The sequence below is a fragment of the Rhinoderma darwinii genome, chromosome 1, assembly GCF_050947455.1.
Source record: "Rhinoderma darwinii isolate aRhiDar2 chromosome 1, aRhiDar2.hap1, whole genome shotgun sequence".
NCBI lineage: Eukaryota > Metazoa > Chordata > Amphibia > Anura > Rhinodermatidae > Rhinoderma > Rhinoderma darwinii.
This window is the reverse complement of record NC_134687.1, coordinates 32,586,180-32,593,564: the sequence shown is the minus strand read 5'-3', so window position 1 is coordinate 32,593,564 and position 7,385 is coordinate 32,586,180.

Sequence of the window (7,385 nt, the reverse complement as noted above, 5' to 3'; positions counted from 1 at the left end):
GCTTTCCAGGTGTTGCGAAACTACAACTACCAGAAAGCCATAATGGCCGCAGGCTGCCAGGGTATGTTGGGAGTTGTAGTTCTGCAACACCTGTAGAGCAACAGGTTGGGGATCACTGTTTTAGAGTGATCCAAGGTTCGCACATAAGAGAGTAAGCCCAAGGATGGACTAAGAATCGCCTGGGCCACTGGGCAATAAGGGTAGTGGGCCACTTACTACCCCCAATAAAATAACTTATCAATATTCTGCCCTTTTACCCAGTCTGGTGTGCTTCATTATGATGGCTAGGCTGCCTGCAAGGACATGGCTAGGCTGTATGCGGCGCACAGGCCCTGGACGCAGCCCCACAACATGACACAATGTCCCCTAGTGACTGGAGCACGGAACTCCAAGAAACAGTAAGAAAGGAGGCTGGTGTGGCATCATCTACAGGGAGGCTGGTGTGGCATGATCTACAGGGAGGCTGGTGTGGCATCATCTACAGGGAGTCTGGTGTGGCATGATCTACAGGGAGGCTGGTGTGGCATCATCAACAGGGAGGCATGTGGCATCATCTACAGGGAGGCAGGTGTGGCATCATATACAGGGAGGCATGTGGCATCATCTACAGGGAGGCAGGTGTGGCATCATATACAGGGAGTTGTGTGGCATCATCTACAGGGAGGCTGGTGTGGCATCATCTACAGGGAGGCAGGTGTGGCATCATCTACAGGGAGGCGTGTGGCATCATCTACAGGAAGGTGTGTTGCATCATCTACAGGGAGGCTGGTGTGGCATCATCTACAGGGAGGTGGGTGGCATCATCTACAGGGAGGTGTGTGGCATCATCTACAGGGAGGTGTGTGGCATCATCTTCAGGGACGTGTGTGGCATCATCTACAGGGAGGTGTGTGGCATCCTATACATGAATGTGTGTGGCATCATATACAGGGAGGTGTGTGGCATCATCTACAGGGGGTGTGTGGCATCCTATACAGGGAAGTGTGTGGCATCATATACAGGGGGGTGTGTGGCATCATCTACAGGGAGGTGTGTGGCATCCTATACAGGGAGGTGTGTGGCATCATCTACAGGGGGGTGTGTGGCATCCTATACAGGGAGGTGTGTGGCATCATCTACAGTGAGGTGTGTGGCATCCTATACAGGAAGGTGTGTGGCATCATATACAGGGGGGTGTGTGGCATCATCTACAGGGAGGTGTGTGGCATCATCTACAGGGGGTGTGTGGCATCCTATACAGGGAGGTGTGTGGCATCATCTACAGGGGGGTGTGTGGCATCCTATACAGGGAGGTGTGTGGCATCATCTACAGGGAGGTGTGTGGCATCCTATACAGGAAGGTGTGTGGCATCATATACAGGGGGGTGTGTGGCATCATCTACAGGGAGGTGTGTGGCATCATCTACAGGGGGTGTGTGGCATCCTATACAGGGAGGTGTGTGGCATCATCTACAGGGGGGTGTGTGGCATCCTATACAGGGAGGTGTGTGGCATCCTATACAGGAAGGTGTGTGGCATCATATACAGGGGGGGGGGGTGTGGCATCATCTACAGTGAGGTGTGTGGCATCATATACAGGGGGGTGTATGGCATCATCTACAGTGAGGTGTATGGCATCATCTACAGGGAGGTGTGTGGCATCATCTACAGTGAGGTGTGTGGCATCATATACAGGGGGGGGGGGGTGTGGCATCATCTACAGGGAGGTGTGTGGCATCCTATACAGGAAGGTGTGTGGCATCATATGCAGGAAGGTATGTGGCATCATCTACCGGGAGGCTGTAAATAGTGTCTAGGTGAACATGTGACCCTATTTGGGTGTTTTCAGGGGGTTGGGACAAAAAAGCCTGGCCAATGAAATTCATCAGTTTTTTTAACGCACATGAAAAACTGATGCAAAACGGATGTCACACGGCCATTAAAAACGGACAGACGGACTAGAAATGGGTGAAAATTTAGAGACGCACTGATACAAAATGGCCATGAAAAACTTGATCAGTTTTTAATGGACATTTTTTTTCACTGTCGTGTGAATATAGCCTTAAAGGCTGAGAATGATGGCAGTCAAGAGGGAAGCCCCTGTGGTGAATGACTTATCAGTTGACCGGTTCACACGGTGTGTATTCTATGCGGTATTTGGCGCATTTTATGCACCAAAAAACGCTGGATTAAGCTTCCCATTTACATCAATGGTAAAGCGCGCTATTAATACAGACAACGCGCTTTTTTACACGAGCGTTGCATAAAAAAGGCGTCGGGTCGATTCTTTGGTGCGCAAAATGCTCCAAATGTTCCCATAGTCAGTGGGAGTCCTAATTATGTGCCAAAAAGCTTGCAAAAAACACGTAAAAAAGCCTGCAAAGGCCCTTCAGAAGAAACGCTGGTGTATTTTACAAGTTGTTGTTTTTTTGAGCAGCGTGTGAACATGCCCCAAGGGAATTATTTTTCATTGCCGTCTAGTTTCTATTGCGGTGCAGGGAGAAGACAGAAGTCGCTGTAGGTGAGAAGATTTTTATTTTTTGTATTACTAACTTTATTTTTTTATTTTGCAGCTTCTGCTCGACCGTTTGAATTGTTAACAAGGGTTGTGCGGGGGAGTTTTTATTTGAATAAAAAAAACATTATTAGGCCGGGTTCCCACGTAGCATAAATGCTGCGGAATTTCCGCAACAGAATTCTGTGCAGCATTTACTGTAGCAGCAAAGTGAATGAGATCTAGAAAATCTCCTGCCCACGCTGCGGAAAAAAAACGCACAAAAGTCGTGCGGAAAGTGTTCTGCGGTGAGTTTTTAAATTCCGCAGCATGTCAATTTATGCTGCGCGTTCTGTGCGGAAATGCTGCGTGTTTGGCCCCTAGACTTCGATGGGGTGCAGAAATTCTGCAACAGATTTATGTTGTTGCGGATTTTACAGCATTTACGCAGCGGAAACACAGTAAAAACCGCTGGAAATCCGCAGGTGCGCATAGACTTTGCTATAACCAATGTTTGGCTGAGTTCAGACGGATAATAGCATGTAGCGTAACCTCCCTGTACGCCGCAGGGAATTCCGGGTGAAAAAAACTGCTGTGGAGTTTTTCACCCGGAATGTCCACTGCAAAAAACTGCAGCACTTAGCAGGCCGGAAGTCTCATCCCAGCCTGTGATTGGCTGCAGCGGCGGTCACATAGGATGAAGCGTCATCCCAGGAGGATGAAACAGACTCCTAGGTAAGTTTAATATATTTTTTTGTTTTCTGAGATGCGTTTTTTTGCGGTGGGATCGCTGCGAACCCGCTACAAAAAACGGAACAACTGCTATTTGATGCAGGATTTACATCCCCATTGAATTCAATGGGGAAATCCTGCAACAAATAAGCAGCGTTTATGTAAATACAATTGACATGCTGCGCAATAAAACTCTGCACCGCAGGTGAATTTCTGAGATGTTTTTCCACTCAGTATTTACGCAGCATGTGGGTGAGATTTGTTTTATCTCATCCGCTTTGCTGCTACTGTATTTGCTGCAGATTTTCCGCAAGCTATTCCGTTGCGGAAAATCCGCAGTATTTACGCAACGTGTGAACTGGCCCTTTAACACTAAATCCGCAAGTAAAAATTATGCGTAAAAAACGCAGCGCTCCGCAGCAATATGAGCTGGAAAAGCACACTATTTGGTGCGGATTTCTTAGACAGATTTACCAGCATTTTTCTAGAGATTCTGCTGCAGATTTTCTATTGCAGAAAATCTGCAGCGTATTCTGTCGGAACATAGCCTTAGGGTATGTTCCCACACACAGGATATGCTGCAGATGCCTCTCAGAATGCCTCTCTTATTCAATCACTTAAATAGTAGAGGCATTCATAATAGGAGCAAGGAACGACGGAGCAGCGGTGCTCGCCGCTGATCTTTCAAAACAGCTGATAAGAGGCTATGAAGGATAAGTGGCGCGTGTGTGCCGCTGATCCTTTATAGCCGCCAAACAGCTGTTTTGAATGAACAGCGGCGAGCACTGCTGCTCTGTCGTTCCTTGCTCCTACTATGAATGCCTCTACTATTTAAGGCCCCATGCACACGACTGTGCCCGCAATCACGGCCCGCGATTGCCGGCACGGCCGGCCGCTGACTGACAGCCGCATTTTCGGGCCGTGCTCCCATACAAAGTATGGGAGCACAGCCCGCAAAATGCGAAAGAACGGACATGTTCCATAATTCCCGGAACATTTCCACGGCACTGACACCCTTCCGTAGTGCTACGGAAAGGTGTCAGTGTTCAATGAAAGTGAATGGCTCCGTTTTTGCGGACCGCAACTAAACGGAGGTTTTTTGCTGTCGTGTGCATGGGGCCTAAGGCTGGGTTCACACGACCTATTTTCAGACGTAAACGAGGCGTATTATGCCTCGTTTTACGTCTGAAAATAGGGCTGCAATACGTCGGCAAACATCTGCCCATTCATTTGAATGGGTTTGCCGACGTACTGTGCAGACGACCTGTTATTTACGCGTCGTCGTTTGACAGCTGTCAAACGACGACGCGTAAAAATACAGCCTCGTCAAAAGAAGTGCAGGACACTTCTTTGGACGTTTTTGGAGCTGTTTTCTCATAGACTCCAATGAAAACAGCTCCAAAAACGGACGTAAAAAACGCCGCGAAAACGGCGCAAAAAACGCCGCGAAAAATGCGAGTTGGTCAAAAAACGTCTGAAAAGCAGGGTCTGTTTTCCCTTGAAAACAGCTATGGATTTTCAGACGTTTTTGGTCACTACGTGTGCACATACCCTAAGTGTAGGACAAGGATGTAATACTGTAAACCACCACTAGAGGGCGATTCACAGTAGGAGCAAGAAACGATGGAGCAGCGGCACTCGCCGCTGATCCTTCAAAACAGCTGATAAGTGGCTATGAAGCATCAGCGGTACTCGTGGGCCGCTGATCCTTCATAGCCGGCTATCAGTTGTTTTGAAGGAGTAGCAGCGAGCACCGCTGCTCAGTCGAGCGCTCCCCCCCCACAAACACAAACCCCCCAAACATGCAACAGCGCCACACGCAGACCCCCCCCCACACACACAAACCCCCCCTACACACACACACACACACACACACACACAAACCCTGCCCGCATGCATGCGCGCACACACATACACACCTTACCACTTAGTGCGGCTGGTCTTCATGAAAATGGCGCCGGCTTTCCCCTTATCATCCAGCTTCTATGCTGGGTCGCTCTGAACTGCGCATGCGCAGTACAGGGCGAGACGGCAGAAGCACAGGATGTAACGAACCGCTCCCGTTCGTTATGTCCTAAGCCCTGTACCTGCCATATTTAATCTGTGTATGTGTTGTGAAGAGACACATACACAGATTAAATAAAACATGGCAGCCCCCAGTAGTGTAAAAAAGTGTTAATGAAATTTTTTTTTTAATGTGAAACAATAAAGTAAATATAATATTTGATTAAATAAAAACACATAAATGAATAAAAAATAATAATTCATGGCACCTTTCCTGTAACCCCTTAAGGACGCAGCCTTGTTTTGGCCTTAAGGCTCAGAGCCCATATTTGAAATCTGACATATTTCACTTTATGTGGTAATAACGTCGGAATGCTTAAACTTATCCAAGCGATTCTGAGATTGTTTTCTCGTGAGACATTGGGCTTTATGTTAGTGGTAAAATTTGTTCGATATATTCAGTGTTAATTTGTGAAAAACTGCAAAATTTAGGGGAAATTTTGATAAAAATAGCATTTTTCTGAATTTAAATGCATCTGCTTGTAAAACAGATGGTTATACCACCCAAAATAGTTACTAGTTCACATTTCCCATATGTCTACTTTAGATTGGCATCATTTTTTGAACATTCTTTTATTTTTCTTGGACGTTACACGGCTTAGAACATAAACAGCAATTTCTCATATTTAATATGAGAAATATTATATATATAAGAAAATTTCAAAAGCCTTTTTTTTAAGGTACCTGTTCAGTTCTGAAGTGGCTTTGAGGGGCCCATAAAACACCCCATTTTAAAAACTAGACCCCTCAAACGATTCAAAACAGCATTTAGAAAGTTTTTTTTTAACCCTTTAGGCATTTCACAGGAATTAAAGCAAAGCGAAGGTGAAATATGCAAATGTAATTTTTCTTGCTGAATTTCAATTATATTCCATTCTTTTTCTGTAACACAGAAGGTTATACCAGAGAAACACTACTAAATATGTCTTGTCCAAATTCTGCAGTTTTTAGAAACGTCCCACATGTGGCTCTAGTGCGCTCGTGGACTAAAACACAAGCCCCAGAAACAAAGAAGCACCTAGTGCATTTTGGGGCCTCTTTTATATTAGAATATATTTTAGGCAGCATGCCAGGTTTGAAGAGGTGTTGAGGTGCCAAAATAGTAGAAAAACCCCAAAACTACACCCCTCAAGGAATTCATGTATGGTTGTTGTTACCATTTTGACCACTCAGTTTTTTCACAGCACGTATTTGAATTGGTCTGTGAAATTTAAAAAATGAAATTTTTTCCAATAAGGTCATTTTTGATGAAAATGTCTTATTTTCACAAGAAATTAAATACCCCATTTTGTTGCCCAATTTGTTCTGAGTACGGCAATACCCCATTTGTGGTGATAAACTGCAGTTTAGGCCCATGGGAGGGCTCAGAAGGAAAGGAGCGCTATGTGTTCTTTGGAGTCCAAATTTTGCTGGATTGGTTTTCAGGTGCCATGTCGCATTTGCAGAGCCCCAGAGTTATCAAAGCAATGGAAACCAACCAGAAGTGACCCCATTTTGGAAACTACACCCCTCAAGGAATTCATTTATAGGTGTTGTGACCATTTAGACGCCACAGTTTTTTCACTTATTTGAATTGGGCTGTGAATTTAAAAAAATGTAATATTTTCCAAAAATATGTAGGTTTGGTTCAAAATGTCTTATTTTCACAAGAAATAAAATACCCCGTTTTGTTGCCCAATTTTTCCTGAGTGCAGCAATACCCCATTTGTGGTGATAAACTGCCGTTTGGGCCCATGGGAGGGCTCAGAAGGAAAGGAGCGCTGTGTGTTCTTTGGAGTCCAGATTTTTTTTAAATAAATTCTTTTATTTATCAATTTTACAAACAAATATAACATGTTAATGCCAAAAGAATATGCGACCATATAAAACTTCGGCACGCAGGCCGGTATGTGCGGTCATCCTGCATGGTAGACGTACAAACTGAGTATTGTCATACAATAATTGGGGTTAACCCCTTGCATCCTGAACCTGCAGACATGCACAGAGGCCTACTGTGAAGCATCTCTTAGAGGGAAGTGTGAAAAAGGAAAGGAGAAAAGAGGAACGACAGAAAAGGGATAGGAAGGAACGAGTTCTGATGTTATATGTCATACATAAAGTACAAATCAAGATGCCA